The 22754-nt window shown below is 38.2% G+C and overlaps 1 protein-coding gene across 1 annotated transcript in view; it reads right to left on the bottom strand.

Annotated features, from left to right (window-relative positions):
* Window positions 1–16328: 16328 nt before the first annotated feature.
* TXLNB (taxilin beta) overlaps window positions 16329–22754 on the bottom strand; it is a 203551-nt gene continuing 197125 nt past the window's right edge. Inside the window, exon 11 of the mRNA XM_053710659.1 lies at window positions 16329–16817. The gene's annotated coding sequence lies outside the window, so the exon portion shown is untranslated. The remainder of the gene's footprint in view (window positions 16818–22754) is intronic.

The following is a 22754-nucleotide window of genomic DNA, read 5'->3' as shown; positions in this document are numbered from 1 at the left end:
TTAAATGTAAATTTTATAGTGTAAGAAGGGTTACCATAACAACTAACTTGTTATGGTGTGATTTTCACGAAATCCGACATTGAATGGAAGCGTTAACACAACATTAACTTACACCTACACAAAAAGAGCAACTGTACACAGTGAAAATATATATATATTTTTTAAAACGCCTTTATTAGCATATGTCAAACAATATAACATTGCAAAAATGCAGATGTAGATAATAATACAATTATTGAAATATCTCATACAATAGTGTTCATTATATTCAAACCATCCATCCAGAAACAGTAAAGAATATAACAGGCATTCCTGAACCTTGTGAATCTCTTCCACTTTTATCATAGAACAGTCCATTCTTCATTTGATAAGTTATGGTGAGTTCTATGTCTCGCTTCTATATACATGATCCAGGGCTCCCACAGGGCAATAAATTGAACCTTAGTGGATAAGTCTGCTGCTGAGCTAGACATTTTATAGAAGTATTCCATTTTATGTTCTATTAAATAGAACCCTGGTGGTTCTGTTTTCCAAAACCTAGCTATAACTAACCTTACTGCTGTACATGCTAATGCAATTTAGTTTATTTTGTTTCAGAGTAAACCTCTCCACTGGGAAATGCAATAGACCATGTTCAGGGAGAAGTTCTACTTCTCTGTCAAAAAACTTTACTTAGTAAGGTGGTTGTTTTCTGCCATAATGGATGAATTTTGGAGCAATTCCACCACATATGGATATAGTTGCCTTCCTCTAAAGCAGCCGTTAGTGCCTTTTCACCCTCATCCTGCACAGCTTGGTAGGGTAGAGATACCATCTGAATGATGATTTTATAAAATGTTCCTGTAGTGCAGAGTTAATGGAGAAGGAAGTGCCCTGTCTCAGCGTTGTATTCCACTGCTGGGTGGACCATTCTTTACCCAAATTAGTCTCCCACCTTTTTATCAGAGATGTTTTAGCCCCAGGATTGGTAATATTAAAAATGGGATATAATCTGGCAATTGATCCTTTCCTTCTCGTTTTTGCTAAACATAACATTTCAAATAGGGTAGGGTTACATGGTGGAGAATTGCTTATAGCCTCCATCACTTTGGATGTTAATTGCAAATAGTGGAACCAAGTATGCCTGTCTATTGGGTCTAGTTCATTATATTGCTGATTTGTCATAATCTTTCCATTAACAAGGGAGTCCGCTATTCTGTATAGGCCTCTGTTTTCCCATTTACTTTGTACCGTTTTGTCAATAGATGTATTGAGATCTACCAGTGGTGCTACTGTTGACCTAACGTTTAGTAAAGGTTATTTTAATGTTGTCTTGTCCCACATAAATAACGTGTGTGAAATAGCTATATAGGTCTTTCCTAGATGAGGTCTATTTATTTTAGGGGCCCATAGTAATTTTGCTATATCTTTAATTCCCATGATGTCTGATTCTAGGTGTATCCACTGTATATCACTGGTTACATGGTGCCATAAATAAGTCTGCGCCATTCTTGCAGCATTGTAATATGAGGTAAGATGTGGTATGCCTAATCCACCTCTGGCCCTATGTCTGGTCATTACCTGCTTATTAATCCTAGCTCTTTTATTGTTTCAGATAAAAGTAAGAATATCTTTCTGTAACTTATTAAGTTCAATAAGTGGCACTGAAATAGGCAAAGACCGAAACAAATAGAGCAACTTGGGCAGGATTGTCATTTTGGACGCCACTATTCACCCCATAAGGGATAGATTCAATTTTGACCATTTGGACATAAGTCTTATGCTCGAAAAGAGGGGCTTATAATTGTGTTGATAAAGGGAATGAACATCAGTGGTGAGATTGATCCCCAAATATTTAATTGTCTTTTTGGCCCACTTAAAAGAAAAATTAAGTTCCAAAAATTTCTTAGTGTGTGCTGGTATATTGATACTCAGTGCCTCACATTTGTCATCGTTAATTTTATAACCTGTTATGTCTGGGCATTCCCTGATTTTGACAGCTAGAGGCTCAACACAGAGGGCAAATAACAGGGGGGATAAAGGGCAGCCCTGTCTTGTTCCATTTCGGATTTCTAAATTCCTGGATTGATAGCCCGCTAATCTAATGTATGCCGCTGTTGTAGCGTATAAGGCTGTAATAGCACTGAGAAACTCTCCCTTCACTCCCACCTTCTCTAGTATGGCGTGCATATACCCCCAATCTACTCTATCAAATGCCTTCTCTGCATCCAATGATAGAAGCAGAGAAGGCACTCCTTCTAGTGATGCAAAATGTATTAGATCAATTAATTTTCGTACATTAGCTGGCGCCTCTCTTGCTCTAATGAATCCTACTTGGTCCGAATGTATCAGTGAAGTTAGGGGCTCATTTAATCTATTAGCTAATATTTTTGTAAATAATTTGATATCCTGGTTTATTAAAGATATGGGCCTGTAATTCTTGCAGTGTTGTTTGTTCTTTTCTGACTTAGGGATTACTGAAATTCTCGCCAGAAGAATCTCATTAGGGATTGTACTGCCTTGCATAATGGAGTTAAAGATTGTCACTAATTGTGGGGCTATAGCATTTTTAAATGTTTTGTAGAAAACGCCTGCATACCCATATGGTCCTGGCGCCTTGTTGGATTTTAACTCTTTGATTGCTTACAGTACTTCAGCTAGGGTAATTGGTGCATTCAGAGCTTGAGTGTCTGCAGACATCAAGGAGGGATGTTTGCTATTCTCTAAAATCTTGTTTAAGGCGTGTTTTCTATCTGTATGAAAATCTGCAAACTGATTTGATATTTCTAAAGGATTATTGGTTGTGTTCCTATTTTTAGTTTGAAGTTGGGGTACCGCAGTAGCCCTCGTAATTTCTTTTAATTTGTTTGCCAACATTCTATCTGGCTTGTTTGCGTGTACGAAATAATGGGTGTCTAATAATTTAATTGTTCTGGTAGCATCTTCTGTCAGTAGGTTATCTAACTCTTTGCTTTTTTGTTTTAACAATTGAGCTATCTTCCTACGCGGGAGGTCAATTTTGCTATGTCTCAAATCTCCAATCTCCCTTTTTAGTGTCTCTAATCTATGTCTGTGAGCTTTATTGAGTTTGGACGACTCATCTATAAGATTTCCTCTGATTGAGGCCTTTGAGGCTCCCCATATGAATAGTGGGTTGGTAGTGCTACCTGTGTTGGTTTCTATAAACTGGGATATATTTTTCTGAATGTTTTGGACAATCAACTGATCCCCCAGTAGCCTGTGGTTGAGGACCCAATTTCGTGTTCTATTCTGGTTAGTGATACCGTTTATGGTTGCTTCCACTAATGCGTGATCAGACCAGGGGCAAGTATGAATGTTTGCCGTAGTTAATAATGGGATTAGGATTTGATTTAGTAGGATGTAATCAATCCTAGAATAAGATGTATGTACTGGTGAATAAAATGTATAATCACGTGTGTGTTTGTTGATCGTTCTCCATGCATCAATCAGATTGTGGTCAATAAGGAAGTCACCTAGAATGTTTTGATTGTGAACAGGTTTCTGCGAGGCTTGTGTTGCGTTTCTAGCCCTATCAACTTGATTGCTAAGAGTTAAGTTAAAATCGCCTCCTATGATCATTTTATATTTTTTCCATAAGGTTCGTTGCTTACTTACTTTAGACATGGTAGAGGATTGGTTTTCATTTGGAGCATATACGTTGCCTAGAATTACTGGAGTATTGTGAATAAGTCCTCTGGCTATTAAGTCCTCTTCCTTAAAGTTCGGAGATGCATGAAGAAGGATGGGGACACCCCTATTTATTTTACGGCTAATAGCATGAAATTGTCTGGGGGTACTGGCCTTGGTAAAGTGTGTTTCCTGTAACATTATGATTTGTGCGTTTAGTGATTTGTACTCTGATAATAGAGTGAAGACCTCGTACATTATGGGAAATTATTTTAATGGGTGACATAAGGAATTCATAAGGTTCGTTTTGCTAATGATTTTCTGATAAACCTAGATAGTTTCATACCTCCGGCGGGAATCATAGACTCAGATCGAACTATCACTAGGGCCTGTAATGGAAAGTAATTAAAGTTGCAAACGCCGAAACGCATAAGCCTGTTTAGGTGATACACCTACTCTGTCTTTACCTGCTTGTTCCTGTATTTTTAATACTATTTTGAATAAATTTCTGTTTTTACTTCACGGACTGTCCGGACCTCCTGCTCAATGGAAACCTTTAGTCGGCCAATCACAAGAGACAAATGTGTGCAGGCACCAAGCAGCAGCTAGCTTCAACAATGGATATCAAGAAAACAAAGTACATTTGAAAATAGAAGTGAATTTAAAAGAATCCTAAAGGGTTTTTTCATTTTTAATATTGTTAATAATCAGATATATTGCCAACCAAATGGAAGCCAATAATTACTTAAATGTCTGGTTTTATTTCTCACACTTCTTTTAGAGGCTAGAGATAGTAATTGGCAGCCTTTATTCTAGTCTTCTGGATTGTTAGAACATATTTTCTTTTCTTATTGGAATATAATTACTTGTACTGACTGTATTGTAAACCTCATTTTTATATTGTTTACTTTTTTTCAGAATTCCCAAATATTGCACCGCTGCCATTGATTAAACACAGAGATTTGAAACTAATAGCACCAATCATCTGCTTTTAATAGAAAGGAACATACAATTATATGAATGAGCAGATTTCTGTACCTTTTTAAAAATGCTTGTTTTAAAATATCTCTTGTACTCACCTCTATTGCATGTCTGCCCAAAGGTATCCCTATCAAACGTGTGAAACATGGGCTACATCATTAAAGCCCATAAAAAAATACATTTTAATATTGTTAAACCATTATGTGCAAAATAATTATTAATATTGAGGTACATTATTTTATTATTCAAATAATTTCCCCAGTTGTAAATGATAGTATGACCAGGTATTAATTAATGTCAGTTCAAATGAATGGTAATGGCTGACCTGTTGTATATAGCAATAGTTATCTGTTAAAATGTATGTAAAGGTCTGTTTTTGTAAGATAATAAGGCAGTTAAGTATGATAATGTCACTAAAATATTTCTCTTTTCGATATTTAAAGATAAAACCCATATTTTTCAGATATGACACATGTCTTGTGAAGATCACTCCAGGACTTTTATACATCATTATGTAACTGTTGAGTTTACAATTGATTTAGAACAAATTGTCTAGTTGTCAGTTTTTCTTATCTTCTTTTTTGTACGGTTGGGTTTGTCTCATCTGACTATATAAAGATTTCTTTTATCAGTTTTGTTGACTTTCTTATACCTTTTAAAAAAGCAATAATTTTATTTCTTCTACAAGATATGACGAGTCCACGGATTTCATCCTTACTTGTGGGATATTAACCTCCTGCTAACAGGAAGTAGCAAAGAGCACCACAGCAGAGCTGTATATATAGCTCCTCCCTTCCCTCCACCCCCAGTCAATCTCTTTGCCTGTGTTAGTAATAGGAAGAGGTAAAGTGAGGTGTTAGTTTTAGATTCTTCAATCAAGAAGTTTTTTATTTTAAATAGTACCAGTGAGTACTATTTTCCTTAGGGAGATATGGAAGAAGAAGATTTCTGCCCTGAGGTTGATGATCTTAGCAGATGTAACTAAGATCCATGCTGGTTCCCACAGAGCTTCTAAAGGTAGTGCAAGAGAAATTTTCAGTGTGGAGAACGGTTTCATGCTGCAAGCAGCATTGAGGTATGTTCAGTATTTTATTTCTGAGGAGACTTGGTATATCAGAACTGGCTGACATTTTTCCCTGCAAGGGAAGGAGTAAGCTGTAGACCTGTACACAGAGGGTATTACTGAAAATCCTGTGTTTATATATTTACTTGACATTGTATTGGGCTGAAAGCAATATTCAATGGGACACTGGGAGAGGCAGCTTGACGTTTTATATTTGATGCGACAAATAGTCAGTAGGGCTGCAGTGTTATTAATAGTGTTTAAGGGGACCACATGGCTTAATTTTCAAACCGCTTCCCATGTGGTTATACAGACTGGTAGGACGACGTCCATGATGGGCGGGGCCTATTTTCGCACGCTCAGACGCGCAGTTTACTCTGACTGAGAAGGCAGCAGGCATTAGCTCCGGTGGGGCCTAAACTTGTGTTCTGTTCACCGGATCGTTGTCGAGTCATTTTGCAGTACCCTGGGGGCAGGTAGGTGCCACAGCAGAGCTATGGAGAGGTGCAGGGGTAATTTTTTCACTTAAGATATATTTTTTGCTATTAAATGTCTCTTAGAGGTTAAATTCACCCTTTGCTTATAGGGTGCAATAATTTTTGGCCCAATTGAATCAGTATATTTAATTGTGTAGCGTTATTTAAAGTTTTAGGCAGTTTAGGCAAAAATTGTGCGCTTTTTTATTTTTTAAAGACGCAGTACACATTTTTCTAAAAGTTGTTGAAATCAATAAATAAGGTGTTCTACGACTATTGTGGGTATTACTAGTCTGTTCAACATGTCTGACATTGAGGAAACTAATTGCTCTATGTGTTTAGAAGCCATTGTGGAACCCCCTCTTACTTTGTGTACCTCTTGTACTGAAAGGGCCTTACAATGTAAAAAGCATATTTTAGGTAAAGAAAGTGTGCCTAAGGATGATTCTCAGTCTGAAGAGAATCAGGATATGCCATTCAATTCTCCCCAAGTGTCACAACCTTTAACGCCCACACAAGCGATGCCAAGTACCTTAAGGGCGTCTAATTCTTTTACTCTGCAGGATATGGCTGCAGTTATATCAACTACCCTTACAGAGGTATTATCTAAATTAACAGTGTTACAGGGTAAACACAGTAGGTCAGTTATTAATGTGAATACTGAATCCTCTGATGCTTTAATTGGCTATTTCCGATGTATCCTCACAGGGCTCTGAGTTGAGGGTCATGAAATTGTTGTCTGAGGGAGAACTTTCAGACTCAGGAAATATGTTACCTCAGACAGATTCGGACGTCATGTCCTTTAAATCTAAACTTGAATACCTCCACCTGTTACTTCGGGAGGTTTTAGCGACTCTGGATGATTGTGACCCTATTGTGATACCACCAGAGAAATTGTGTAAGATGGACAAATATCTAGAGGTGCCTACTTACACTGATGTTTTTCCGGTTCCTAAAAGAATTTCGGAAATTATAAAAAAAGGAATGGGATAGACCAGGTATACCGTTTTCTCCCCCTCCTAATTTTAAGAAAATTTTTCCCATATCAGACACCATTACAGTTACAGTTAATTTTTAGAGCAAATTAACATTTTTGAAGCAGTTTTGGAAAAATTATGCGCTTTTTATTTCTTAAAGGCGCAGTACACGTTTCTCAAAATTTGTTTAAAGCAATAAATAAAGTGTTTAATGACTTCTGTGGTTATTACTACTCTGTTCAACATGTCTGACATTGAGGATCTCATTGTTCTATGTGTTTTGAAGCTATTGTGGAACCCCCTCTTACATTGTGTACCTCTTGTACTGAAAGGGCCTTACAATGTAAAAAGCATATTTTAAATAAAGTAAGTGTGTCTAAGGATGATTCTCAGTCTGAAGAGAATCAGGATATGCCATCCAAATCTCCCCAAGTGTCACAACCTTTAACGTCCACGCAAGTACCTCTAGTGCGTCTAATTCCTTTACTCTGCAGGAGATGGCTGCAGTTATGTCAACTACTCTTACAGAGGTATTATCTAAATTACCAGTGTTACAGAGTAAACGCAGTATGTCAGGTATTAATGTGAATACTGAATCCTCTGATGCTTTATTGGCTATTTCCGATGTACCCTCACAGTGCTCTGAGTTGGGGGTCAGGGAATTGCTGTCTGAGGGAGAGCTTTCAGACTCAGGGAATGTGTTACCTCAGACAGATTCGGATGTTATGTCCTTTAAATTTAAGCTTGAACACCTCCGCCTGTTACTTCGGGAGGTTTTAGCGACTCTGGATAATTGTGACCCTATTGTGATACCACCAGAGAAATTGTGTAAAATGGACAAATATCTAGAGGTACCTACTTACACTGATGTTTTTCCGGTTCCTAAAAGAATTTCGGAAATTACAAAAAAGGAATGGGACAGACCGGGTATACCGTTCTCTCCTCCTCCTAATTTCAAGAAAATGTATCCCATATCAGACACCATTCGGGACTCTTGGCAGTCGGTCCCTAAGGTGGAGGGAGCTATTTCTACCCTGGCTAAGCGTACAACTATACCTATTGTGGACAGTTATGCTTTCAAAAACTCTATGGATAAGAAGTTAGAGGGTCTTCTAAAGAAATTATTTATTTATCAGGGTTTTCTTTTACAACCTACAGCTTGCATTGTTCCAGTTACTATTGCAGCAGCTTTTTGGTTTGATGCTCTAGAAGAGTCTCTGAAGGTTGAGACCCCTTTAGAGGACATTTTGGATAGAATTAAGGCTCTCAAGCTAGCTAATTCTTTTATTACAGATGCCGCCTTTCAAATTGCTAAATTGGTGGCGAAAAATGCAGGATTTGCCATTTTAACGCGTAGAGCGTTATGGCTAAAATCGCGGTCTGCTGATGTGTCATCAAAATCTAAGCTCTTAGCTATTCCTTTCAATGGTAAGACCCTATTCGGGCCTGAGTTGAAGGAAATCATTTCTGACATTACTGGAGATAAAGGTCATGCCCTACCTCAGGATAAGTCTGTTAAGATGAGGGGTAAACAAAATAATTTTCGTTCTTTTAGAAATTTGAAAGGAGTACCCTCTGCTTCCTCTTCCTCCACAAAGCAGGAAGGGAATTTTGCTCAGTCCAAGTCCGTCTGGAGACCCAACCAGGCTTGGAACAAAGGTGGTAAACAATCCAAGAAGCCCGCTGCTGCTACAAAGACAGCATGAAGGGGCGGCCCCCGATCTGGGACCGGATCTAGTAGGGCGCAGACTTTCTTTCTTTGCCCAGGCTTGGGCAAGAGATGTTCAGGACACCTGGGCATTGGAAATCGTGACCCACGGGTATCAACTGGACTTCAAGGATTTTCTCCCAAGAGGGAGATTTCTTCTTTCACGATTGTCTGTAGACCAGATAAAAAGAGAGGCGTTCTTACATTGTGTAAAAGACCTCTCTACTATGGGAGTAATTCATCCCGTTCCAAGACTGGAACAGGGACAGGGGTTTTACTCAAATCTTTTCATGGTTCCAAAAAAAGAGGGAACTTTCAGACCCATTTTAGATCTCAAGTGTCTAAACAAGTTTCTCAGAATCTCATTGTTCAAGATGGAGACTATCCGAACAACAATTTTACCAATGATCCAGGAGGGTCAATATATGACTACCGTGGGAGGGGGCGGAGCCAACTGGCAATCAAGATGGTCGCATGATATGAGAGCTCTGCACTACAAATAATCAAAAATGCCTTTTAGAGTCTAATAGCCACAAAAAATATATTTATTTAGTGGAGTGGTTGCTACTTAACAGGGACTTGTGCACATTGGGTAGCTGATTTGGAGTCAGAAGACTTGGGATGAACTAAGTACCTACATCGGAGCAGGCTGCACCGCACGGTAATTTAACGCCACTGATAACTATACACTCAGCATGGTTAACAACGATGGCCTGTATAACTCTCTGACAGCTGCAACATATAACACAGATTGAGTTAGCAGGAAGAGAAGAAAACCATTATACAACGATCACACTGAAATTCAGCTGTTGAAGACATACCCCACTTGCAGGTAGCCATTATACTACTAGCCGCGTTAAAGGAGGAAATCACGCAGACCCTGCAGATGCACTTTGTGAGGTTGGAGCACGCGATGCTGGAAGCTTTTGGGACTGTTCTTGTAGATGGAGTGACAAGTTTGCCCCAGATAACTACATCTGCAGCAGAGGTAATCCCGGCGCCATTAGAGACAGATGACACTAACCACGTGGCTGCTCTCCATGGTGGCGATGAACCCCATGACCACCAGGACATGGTATTAGCCGTGACAGAAGATTCACAGTATGCTGATGGGACAGCTGATGGGGTACATCATGGTCTGCAATTAAGCTCGGTCCTGTCACGGGTCGCATTTACAGTGGTAAGACCCATTAAACTACCATTAGCATCCGTTGTCTTTTTGATGCTTAAATACCCACCTAAGGCCCTGCTTTACAAGTCCTTGGTTGGCAAGAGGTCGCTTGTGGGTCCTGGCAACCCATCAGAATGCTCATTAGAGTGGACACTCCAGCCGGGCACGGAAGTCATGGTCCCTAGAGGCATTGGTTAAAGGGTTAGTCCTGAATTTTGCCAAGCTCACTGCACTAATTGAGGACTTCTGAGTGACTTTGGCTACGAAGCCAGCATGTTTGATCATTTCTAGACTGCCCAACATAAGTGGGTCTGAACTCGATGTCTCCTTCAAGCTTATTTTGTTTGTTATCTCTTAGTGTTTTACAGTTTTGCTCTCCAGTTTGTTTATTACACACAAAAAACACTTGTAACGACTATTACACTGTTTAATTGTTTTTTTAGGTATATTATCTATATATGCTTTATGTGTTAGATTCACAATACAATAAACTGCTAGAAGATGTAATGGCCATTCATAACCACTAGAGGGGAGTCACAGTTCAGTTATAAATTGAACTACACGGCAGACCTGTGGGATTTTGCAGCCTAAATGACTGATTCTTATCTTCCTCAAGACTCCCTATCTTGGGAATTGGGAATTGAGACTTGCACCCCATAAATATATTAATGAGCACAGATTCTGGACATCGTTGGGAACATCAGCAATACTACTCAGACATCTGCAATCTGTATCTGGTATTTATTTTTGATGGTTTCCCTCCTTTCTGATATCTACACTTTACATGGAAGTTGTTCATTCCCTTATTTATAATGCCTTAATTATAGAGCTATATAGGAGTTTAAGATGAGGCTTGCTACATTTGTTGTTTTGCCCTCATTATACCACTGAAGTAATTACGTTTTCCTATCTGTACTCCCTAAATAGCTGGATCTTATCTATGATATAAATGACCTGTTTATTTAGTATGATTATAGAAAGTGGCAAGTGATGTTTCCTAGATTTGCATTACTCTCCATAAATCATAAAATAAGGGGAACACTTCACTACATAGAACTGATCACCACCATAGTGTAGTGTGGGATTCAAGCAAATATTGTGAAATGGATATACTGAAGTGTACTGTGAATTAGAATTAGAATATTAGAATTTACTCTGCTTACATAGTTAAATCGATGGTGGCGGGATGGCTATCTGCTTAAGTGGTTATTTTTAGTAGTTGTTCTTACCTTATTTGCAGGACTCATCATCCATTACCTCACATTGTTCTTAATATCTTAAGATCGCTACAATGCTCCTATTATATGCTCTAGTTCTTACCTTATTTGCAGGACTCATCATCCATTACCTCACATTGTTCTTAATATCTTAAGATCGCTACAATGCTCCTATTATATGCTCTAGTATTGAGGATATGTTACAGCATGAGTACTTGTTTACATATGTCTATATATTTAACCTTTCATGATAGGTAAAGCATTATGCTTGTTCCTTGTTTGTCTTTTAGCAACCTAACTCTTTACTGCCTTGCCTTAGAAATGTACTTTACTTTTCAACTTTACACTGAACACAGAACAGACAAGGTTTTGATGTTCACTCCATTTCATATTATGTGCCTAATACTGACAATCAAGTGAGAGCCATTATCACTGGGAGTTTCTATACTCTTACATTGCAGGAACACAGATGTAGAGTAAGAGGTCTGGAGATGCCTAGTTTACTACATAACTGTATTATTTAAGCTACTTTGTAATTGAGATGCTATCATAGTCTTTTTCCATATCCTAGTCAGTCCCTTCTGATTTAGAGTTCCATAAGCATATTTTTGTCATAAAACAAACCGCACTACCTGCTTAAAAGGCTAAAGCTACAATATACGGAATGAGAACAACTCGTAATCTGTTGCCGAGTCCTGATTGGATCCTTGCTGGGTATAGGGCCCATACCCAGGGGATAGGATCTAGGACAACTTAGGTATAGAAATATAGCCTTCCTTTTTTCTTTATGTCAACACTGAAATAATTGTAGTGTTAAAAATAGTTACAGCATTCTTCAACCCCTACTTAATAATTGCATGAGCGATTGTATTATATGTTTATAACTTTATCATCTCATATGATTATTATTGCCCTGCATGTATATATTTTTTTTGTATGGAGGTTAGCTATGTCCATGAGTAATCTAAATGAGAACTCCGATACCTCTCATCCCTCACCTAACAAATGCCCCGTTTCTAAGAAAAGTTTTACATTATCTCATAACTTCAAAATATCCATAAGGTTCCAATGAGCAGGCTGGTCCTGCACTACTTATACCAGACATTATCTCCTCTCCCACTGTATCTTAAATAAGTAAAGGAAATCTCACCAACTCCCTAGGTTTCGACAGCTAGGTTATATCCTACTGGATATAACATAGGCCTTACATGTAAATCGGCACTTTTTATCCCTGTATTTACTAGTTTAAATTGCTCACGAGATTTTCCATATAGTTAGGATGTTTAAACAAGCTTGTTTTGTGCCTCCGGGCAACAGTTCCCCCTGTTCTTATATGAAGGCATCGCATATAGTGGAGTAACACTTTATCTGCAACCCTCATATCCTTAGTCCTGCGTTGCCATTAGCCCGAAAACAAGGAACTTATAGCCTTACTAAGCCAGATAACCTACTGGTCTTAAATGTAACCCACTCCTTTCTAACTCCTCCTTGGGGTCTCATAGGTCCCTTTATTGTTATGTAGAGTAATATTGCTCCGTATGGCTATAGCCTGTTTATACCACTCATAGAACTTACTACATAGAAACTCTCACCTCCCTCCCCCCCCCCCAAACTTTAAACTCTAATGTGTTTCCTTGTTTAGGAAAACTAAACACGCGGCTTCTCTTACCTATCCCGCAACCCTTACCATTCCTTTAATAGTAATTCTTACACTCAAATACAGTGCTGATCTTATCTTTCCCATTGGGATTAGTAAGATGGGTCAGCTACACTCAATCTTCACCTAGAATAGTAAGACTTTTTATTATACTCCCTCTAATGATAATCAAAATGTATTAGGGCCCATATGTGGCTCATTGTAGCATGAGAGGGACTTGCATCACCTAAAAAGAGGTTTCAGTTTTGCCTATTAATAATTGTAGTTACTGTTACTTTTACTGTTTTGCAGGAATACAGGCAAATGTATGTTTATATGGAATATGTATGTACTTCGTTTCAAAGTTTTTATTACATGTATATCTAATTTTTGTACTGTGTAATAACCTCAATAAAAATTATTATAAAAAAAAAATATATGACTACCGTGGACTTGAAGGATGCATACCTTCATATCCCTATTCACAAGGATCATCATCAGTTCCTAAGGATTTGCCTCCCTGGACAAACATTTTCAGTTTGTGACTCTTCCCTTCGGGTTGGCCACAGCACCATGGATCTTCACAAAGGTTCTAGGGTCCCTTCTAGCGGTTCTCAGACCGCGGGGCATAGGAGTGGTGCCTTATCTGGATGATATTTTAATTCAGGCGTCGACTTATCATCTGACAAAATCTCAAACAGACACAGTGTTGTCCTTTCTGAGAACTCACGGTTGGAAGGTGAACCTAGAAAAGAGTTCACTAGTTCCACGGACAAGGGTTCCCTTCTTGGGAACTCTGATAGACTCGGTAGACATGAAAATATTTCTGACGGAGATCAGAAAATCTAAAAATCTAAATACTTGCCGAGCACTTCAGTCCATTCCTCGGCCATCAGTGGCTCAGTGTATGGAGGTAATTGGATTAATGGTAGCGGCAATGGACATCATTCCGTTTGCTCGCTTTCATCTCAGACCGCAGCAGCTGTGCATGCTCTGACAGTGGAATGGGGACTATGCAAATTTATCTCCTCAGAGACCAGAGACTCTCTTCTTTGGTGGTTGTCGCCGGATCATCTGTCCCAGGGGACGTGTTTCCGCAGACCTTCGTGGGTGATAGTGACAAATGACGCCAGCCTCCTGGGCTGGGGTGCAGTCTGGAATTCCCTGAAGGCTCAGGGTGTATGGACTCAGGTGGAGTCTCTACTTCCAATCAATCTTCTGGAATTGAGAGCAATATTCAATGCACTTCAGGCATGGCCTCAGTTGGCTTCGGCCAAATTCATCAGATTCCAGTTGGACAGTTCGACTGTGGCTTATATCAATCATCAGGGGGGAACGAGGAGTTCCTTAGCGATGATAGAAGTATCCAAGATAATTCGATGGGCGGAGGCCCACTCTTGTTATCTGTCGGCAAGCTACATCCCAGGAGTAGAGGACTGGGAAGCGGATTTTCTAAGTCGACAGACTTTTCATCCGGGGGAGTGGGAACTCCACCCAGAGGTGTTTGCCTCACTGATTCTCCAATGGGGCAGGCCGGAATTGGATCTGATGGCATCTCGACAGAATGCCAAGCTTCCAAGATATGGATCCAGGTTGAGGGATCCCCAGGCCGAACTGATAGATGCCTTGGAAGTGCCTTGGTTGTTCAGCCTAGCTTATGTGTTTCCAGCGTTTCCTCTCCTTCCACGAGTGATTGCTCGCATCAAACAGGAGAGAGCTTTGGTAATCCTGATCGCGCCTGTGTGGCCACGCAGGACTTGGTATGCGGATCTAGTGGACATGTCCTCTCTGCCACCTTGGAAACTTCCATTAAAACAGGACCTTCTCATTCAAGGACTTTTCCAACATCCAAATCTAAATTCTCTGCATCTGACTGCTTGGAGATTGAACGCTTGATCTTATCTAAGCGGGGATTCTCAGATTCGGTCATTGATACTTTGATACAGGCACGTAAGCCTATCACTAGAAAAATCTATCATAAGATATGGCGTAAATATCTTTTTTGGTGTGAATCCAAGGGCTACTCATGGAGTAAAGTTAGGATTCCCAGGATTCTGTCTTTTCTCCAAGAAGGATTGGAGAAAGGGTTATCAGTGAGTTCCTTAAAGGGACAGATTTCTGCTTTGTCAATTTTGCTTCACAAACGTTTGGCAGATGTTCCAGATGTTCAGTCTTTTTGTCAGGCTCTAACCAGAATTAAGCCTGTATTTAGACCAATTACTCCTCCCTGGAGTTTGAATTTAGTTCTTAGAGTTCTTCAAGGGGCTCCGTTTGAACCCATGCATTCCATAGATATTAAATTGTTATCTTGGAAAGTTTTGTTTTTGGTTGCTATTTCTTCTGCTCGTAGAGTTTCTGAGCTTTCAGCGTTACAATGTGATTCGCGTTATCTTATATTTCATTCTGATAAGGTGGTTTTGCGTACCAAACCTGGATTCCTTCCTAAGGTTGTTTCAAATAAGAATATTAATCAGGAAATTGTTGTTCCTTCCTTGTGTCCTAATCCTTCTTCTAAGAAGGAGCGTCTGTTACATAACCTGGACGTGGTCCGTGCCTTGAAGTTTTACTTACAGGCGACTAAGGATTTCCGTCAATCATCTTCATTATTCCTCGTTTATTCTGGAAAGCGTAGGGGTCAGAAAGCTACAGCTACCTCTCTTTCTTTTTGGCTGAGAAGTATCATCCGTCTGGCATATGAGACTGCTGGACAGGAGCCTCCTGAAAGAATTACGGCTCATTCTACTAGGGGTGTGGCTTCCACATGGGCTTTTAAAAATGATGCTTCTGTTGAACAGATTTGCAAGGCTGTGACTTGGTCGTCTCTTCATACTTTTTCCAAATTTTTCAAATTTGATACTTTTGCTTCTTCTGAGGCTGTTTTTGGGAGAAAGGTTCTTCAAGCAGTGGTGCCTTCTGTTTAGGTCTCTGTCTTGTCCCTGCCGTTTAATTCGTGTCCTGTAGCTGTGGTATTGTATCCCACAAGTAAGGATGAAATCTGTGGACTCGTATCTTGTAGAAGAAAAGTAAATTTATGCTTACCTGATAAATTAATTTCTTCTACAATGCGACGAGTCCACGGCCCTCCTTGTCATTTTTCAGACAGATTATATTTTATTTTTTACAACTTCAGTCACTTCTGCACCTTTAGCTTTTCCTTTCTCTTCCTAAACCTTCGGTCGAATGACTGGGGGTGGAGGGATCCTATATATACAGCTCTGCTTTGGTGCTCTTTGCCACTTCCTGTTAGCAGGAGGTTAATATCCCACAAGTAAGGATGAAATCCGTGGACTCGTCGTATCGTAGAAGAAATAAATTTATCAGGTAAGCATAAATTTACTTTTTCTAGGTTTACTGAATCCATTTAAAGGAAACATTGCATTTTTGTAGAATCCTCAGAACAGAGAGATAATTATTACTAAGGCATGTTTATTGGGTGGCTGTTTTTGAACAAAAGATAAGTCACTCTCTTCCATTTAGGCTTAACATGTTTAATGCTTAAAAGGTTTACACATGGTTACGGTTGTCCTAATTTAGACATTGCTCATGTATCTTAAAGGGACAGTCAAGTAAAAAAAAACTTTCATGATTTAAATAGGGCATGTAATTTTAAACAACTTTCCAATTTACTTTTATTACCAATTTTGCTTTGTTCTCTTGGTATTCTTAGTTGAAAGATAAATCTACGAGGTATATATGCTAATTTCTTAGACCTTGAAGGCCACCTCTAATCTGAATGCATTTTGACAGTTTTTCACCAATAGAGGGCGTTAGTTCATATGTCTGATATAGATAACATTGAGCTCAGGCACGTGAAGCTCCTAAGCGCAAGCACTGATTGGCTAAAAATGCAAGTCTGTCAAAAGAACTGAAATAAGGGGGCAGTTTGCAGAGCCGTAGATACAAGGTAATCACTGTGTTGGTTATGCAAAACTGGGGAATGGGTAATAAAGGGATTATCTACCTTTTTTTTTTTTATTTTTTTTTTTACTTTTTATTTTTTGATCAATGGAGCATACAAAAAAAAAGAAATCACATTTTGTGCCACGCAGGGCCCATGACAAAGAAAAAAAAAAAGTATTACATAAAATTATAGAAGAATATTTGTCAATGTTATTAACATGTCATAAGATTTTGTTGAGTGCTCCACTGAGAATTTTTCTCTTAGACCCCCCCCCCTCCCTCCCCTTTTGGGTGCAAAAACAATTTGCTTAATTGCCTTGACTCATATGATATTCTATATCAGTGAGAAACAAACAAACAAACACAAAACAAACAAAAAAAAAACAAAAAAAAAAAAAAAAAAAAAAAAGGGGGGAAAAGGGGGAGGGGGGAAGGGGGAGAAAAGGGAAGGGGAAAAAGGGAAGGGGAGGCTAATCACTTTTGGAGAGAAGGGGGGGCGAGCTAACGAGATATTCATGGTTCCCTATCTTTCCTTCCTAATTACCAAATGCCAAGAAGAACTATTTCTGAGTTTTTAAATGGGAAGATCAAGTAATCAATTTCACTTTCATGGAGTGTCTTTATGAACAGTGCCCATTTATTAAAAAAATTCTTTATCTCCAATTCCTTGTCAATACTTGCACTTCTTTGTTCTATTACACATTGTTTTTTTAAATAATTTTTAACTTCAGTGATCGTTGGTAGTGTTCTCATTTTCCACTTTTTACAAATCAAATATCTGGAAGCTAGGATAGATAAGTTTATTAATTTTTCATTATTTTGATGAATATTTTCCCTATTTAAACATAAAATGATTTGATATAGTGATAAAGTGAGCATTTCGGCTTTCAAGGTAGTTTTAAGCCAATATTCTAATTTACTCCAATAACCTCTGATTTTGGGACAATGCCAAAACATATGTATAAGATTTGCTGCCGGGTAAGAGCACTTAGGGCATTTACTAAACTGTTGATTATGCACTCTGAGGCCTTTCTCCGGGGTGAAATAGGCCCTGTGCAAAAGTTTAATGTGCGCCTCTCGCCAGGTAGCCGACAAAGTGGTTGCTGCCACTCTGTTGATTGACAACTGAAGAGTCTTTGCTTCAATATTGCTCTGGGGTATTAGGGAAGACCATATCTCTGCCATCTTATCCAGGGTGGGGGCATTCTTTTTAATGCTAAGTGTATGATAGCATGGGGCTATAGACATCTGCCCATTTTTATTTAAGATTGACCAGTTTTTCAGATTGCCTAACGTCCAATGCCAACCCGCTTCTTTAGTTAATTCAACAATAAAGTGTCTTACTTGCAGATATGCAAAAAAATCCTTATTGTCAAGATTATACTCATTTTTTAAATCTTCAAAGGTTTTAACACATTTTCTATCAGCATTAATTAGATATAATACCCTGTTGAGGCCATTATCATGCCATCTATTAAAGACCGCAGAATTGATGCCTGCTTGGAATTGTGGGTTTCCTATCAGAGGTAGGTGATTTGTGGCAGTACTAGTAATTGCTAAAAGCTTAGTTATTTTCCACCAAGCTTTAATGGGGTTATATATAGTTTTGAGATTTTTAATCTTTGTTGGAAGCTTTTTTGGCAGACAATGAATCATAGCAGATGGGAGGTAGGGTTCACAGACGTTGAGTTCTAGCTCATTATTTAATACATAGTTCTTGGCAAAGATCCAATCCATTATGATGCGGGCTAAAAAGCTAAGATTATAAAATCTGATATTTGGGACTGCTAAACCTCCATAATCTCTTGGTGCAGTAAGTTTAGCAAGTGATATCTTAGATCTTTGGCCTTGCCACAAGAATTGCCTAAGCCACATATTAATAGAACGTATATCTTTCTCCAACAAAATCAAGGGCACATTTTGCAAGATATAAAGAAGTTTGGGGAGAAGAATCATTTTAAATAATTCTGATCGGCCAGATGTAGATAATGGTAAATGTTGCCAGTCTTTTAACTTTTCCTTTATAGTAGTTAGTATAGGAGTTATGTTAAGTTTATATAAATCTTTTAAGTTAGTTGGTATATGTATACCAAGATATCTGAAAGATTCAGAGACTGCAGTAAATGGTGTACTAAGGATAGAACTATTATTTCTTCTTAGCCAAAGTATCTCGGATTTTAATTTGTTGACTTTATAACCCGAAAAAGAACTAAAGTGATCTGTTATACAAATAAGTCTTGGTATATTATATTTTGTATTAGAGAGATAGATTAATAAGTCATCGGCATATAGTCCAGTTTTTATCTCATAGTTCCGAATTTTTATGCCATCAAGAGATTTTCTTATCATAATTGCTAAGGGTTCAATAGCTATATCAAAAAGAAGCGGGGAGAGAGGGCAGCCCTGCCGTGTCCCTCGTTCTATTGAGATAGGGGTAGAGATAGTGTTGTTTATTATCAGTTGTGTTTTGGATTGTTGATGCAGATTTTCTAAAAAATCAGGAAACTTTCCTTTAATCCCAAATTTTAATAAAGATGTTATTATGTGATTAAAGATTACTGAGTCAAACGCTTTTTCAGCGTCGATTGACAGAATAGCTAAGTCTGGGGTGCCCTCTCTCTCCGCCTCAGAAGAAGGAAGATTCTGAATATAATCCATTGTGACCAAGAGTTCTCTAATTTTTGCAGCGGAATTTCGCTTATTAAGAAAGCCCGCTTGATCCATGTGAATAATTCTCGTTAAAATAGATTGCATCCTATTTGCTAATATAGCCGTCATGATTTTGTAGTCAGAATTTAAGAGGGCGATTGGCCTATATGATTCTTTTTGTGATGGATCCTTTCCTCCTTTTAAGATCAAAGTCGTGAATGAAGAAGAAAAGGAGGAGAGGACCGGCTTACCATTAATGTATATTTTGTTATAAAGATTACTCAAGTAGGGCGTTATTTCAGGTGATAAAAGCTTATAAAATTCATTTGGGAGCCCGTCTGGGCCTGCTGCTTTATTGAGGGAAAGATTAGTGACTACCTTTTCTATTTCTTCTTTTGAGATAGGGGAGTTAAGGATAGCTACTTCTTCAAGAGAGGCCAGGGGGCAGGTAATTTTATTCCAAAACTCTGTGGCTTGAGAAGCATCATATCCTCTGTTAGAATATATATTTCGAAAATATTCAGTAAATATATTCAGAATTTCTTCTGGTTCTGTTATCTGCTTCCCCTTGTGAGATAATCTTTCTATTATTGGCTTTTTTTCTTCATTTTTAACTAGTTTGGCAAGCATTTTTCCCGATTTGTTGCCAAATTTATATAATTTAGCCTGAAGTCTGATTTCTCTATTGGTTTCTTGAGTCATTAGAAAAGTGTCTCTGATAGATTTGGCGCGGACGTACTTTGCCCAATTTAGGGGGGTTTTTGCAAGTAAATAGTGATTATATGAATTGACCAGATAGTTATTTGTTTCTCTTTCTTTTAATTTTATCTTTTTAGCTAGTATGGCAGTAAAAGCAATGATTTCTCCTCTAAGCACGGCCTTTGCTGTTTCCCAAAATATATCTGGGTGCTCTATATATTCGCCATTAAAATTAAGATACTCAGTAAATTTATCCTTGATCCACCTTTTAAATTTTGAGTCTGTTGCCAAATGATAAGGAAAAAAGAATCGCGATGTTTTCGATTTAGGGTGATCAAAGTGAAACTCGAGGGAAATAGGTCCATGGTCAGACAAAATAATTGGCATTATATCTGCTTTCACTTTGTATATAGGTATGGATTGGTCTATTAAAAACAGATCAATCCTGGAGAGGGTTTTATGAGCTTTTGATAGGCAGGTATAGTCTTGGACGTCAGGGTTCTGGGCTCTCCAAATATCACGTAACGCTAAATTATACTTAATCTGGTTAATTATTTTAGTGTCTAAGTTATCTTTTTTCTGCTTTAACTGTTTGAGATTTTTTCTTAATCTATCTAAGGGACAGTTTGGTGCCATATTGAAATCTCCTCCTAGTATTAAGTGCCCTTCACTGAATAAGAGAAGTTTAGATTGGATCATGCTCCAGAACTCTGGGTCATTAGTATTTGGTCCGTATAAATTACAAAGTGTATAAGTTATATTTAATAATTTTATTTTTACCAGGATATATCTCCCCCCGGAATCAGCCTCAGAGTGCAAAACCGTCACCCCAGATCTTTTACCAATTAGTATAGCCACACCTCTTTTTTTCCCAATACTTGGCGCTATCAAAATTTCTTTAACCCATTGCGTCTTTAATTTTAAAGATTCCTCTAAATTTAGGTGGGTTTCTTGTAAAAAGCCAATGTCAGCTTGGGTCTTTCGAAGATAGGCAAGTATCGCTTTTCGTTTGATAGGGGTTGAAATACCTCCCACATTCCAAGATACTATTTTTAAATTATTTATCACTTGCGCCATTTATGTAAAGGGAAAGGGGAAGAAGGAAGAGAAAAAAAAAAAAAAAAAAAAAAAAAAAAAAACACACTGTACATATATATGTATTGAACATGAATCACCCTAGGCCAGGGGGGCACCCTAGTCTCAAGGACCAAACTTTTATACAACAGAATCATTCCTTATTATGTTTGTGAATTCAGGGAGTTGAAGAAAGTTTCAGCCAGTCTGACATCCTCAAATAGATATGTTTTATCATTGGTTATTACTTTAAGTTTGGAAGGATATATTATAGTAGCGCGATGGCCGCTCTGTATAAACTTGGTGCAGATCGGGGCTAACTCTTTTCTCTTAGCAGCTGTATGGGCTGAAAAATCCTGAAAAATTAAGATCCTAGTCTTATCTATGAGGATTGGTTGGTTTTTTCTAAAATATTGCAATATCGTGCTTTTATCTTGAAAATTAAGTAATCTTGCGATAATCGGTCTGGGACGATTACCATTTTTATTACCTGAGTGAGAGGTACCCAGTCTATGAGCTCTCTCCACCAATATCGGATGATAAGTTAAGGGGATTCCAAGGGCCTTTGTAAGTGTATCTGATATAAAACAAGATAAGTCATCATATTGTTTATCCTCTGGGAGCCCAATTATTCGTATGTTATTTCTCCTAGATCTGTTTTCCAGATCTTCCAACTTATTAAGGATTTTTTGGATATTATTGTTTGAAGTTTCTAAATTAGAATTGTGTCCTGCCGTTAAATCTTCTAGGTCAGACACTCTCTGCTCCATTTCTTGCAATCTATTGGAGAATTGCCTAATCTCTTGGGTTAATAGAGAAATGTCTTGTTTGATCTCTGCCCTAAGTGCCTCAAATTTAGGTGTGAGAGCTTCTGTAATGCTTCCAACTAAGCTGTGTAAGTTGAGAGATTCTGGGGGGGGTACTACACTGTACGGGGTTGATTGTGATTCAGTGACAGGATCCTGGGTATTTTTAGGCTTCCTGTCTCTGTTTCTAGCTGCCATAATTGGTGATGGTGTCTTAGATGCAGTGGATAAGAATTTGTCCATAGGCTACACACTTATTGTGTTAATAAAGGTAAGAAATTTGTGGAGAGTGTTTTAGCAAGTGAGTGAAAGAAATAGGATAAAGGAGGAGAGCGCCTCTTTTAAGACCGGGAAGAATTGGGTTTTATTCTTCTCGTGTGAAGTTTATTTTAGGGGATGTGTAAGTGTTTTGGTGCAAAAAAAAAAAAAAAAAAAAAAAAAAAAAAGGGGGAGAGAGAAAAACCAAGACCATATATCAATTAAAGTGATAGTGATAAGTGCTTAAAGTGACCTAAAGTAAATCGTGCAAAAAGAGTTGTACTTATTCTCAGTGATTTAGGATATTCGTGTTTTATGGCGCAGGCACACGACAGGAATTTATATCAATTTTGTGCTGAAGGCTTGAAAAAATATTCAGCTCTTAAGGTTGTCTAAACACCCAGTCTCTATTTATTACGTTAATATGAGGACAAAAGAGGTAGGACAGAGATTCACTTTACCTGTGTCTTATTTATGTTCTAAAAAGAGGTATGAACAGAGATTAGTGTCTT

This window comes from Bombina bombina, chromosome 4, assembly GCF_027579735.1.
Source record: "Bombina bombina isolate aBomBom1 chromosome 4, aBomBom1.pri, whole genome shotgun sequence".
NCBI lineage: Eukaryota > Metazoa > Chordata > Amphibia > Anura > Bombinatoridae > Bombina > Bombina bombina.
The sequence above is the reverse complement of the archived record's forward strand: the minus strand, read 5'-3'. Positions and strand labels throughout refer to the sequence as shown.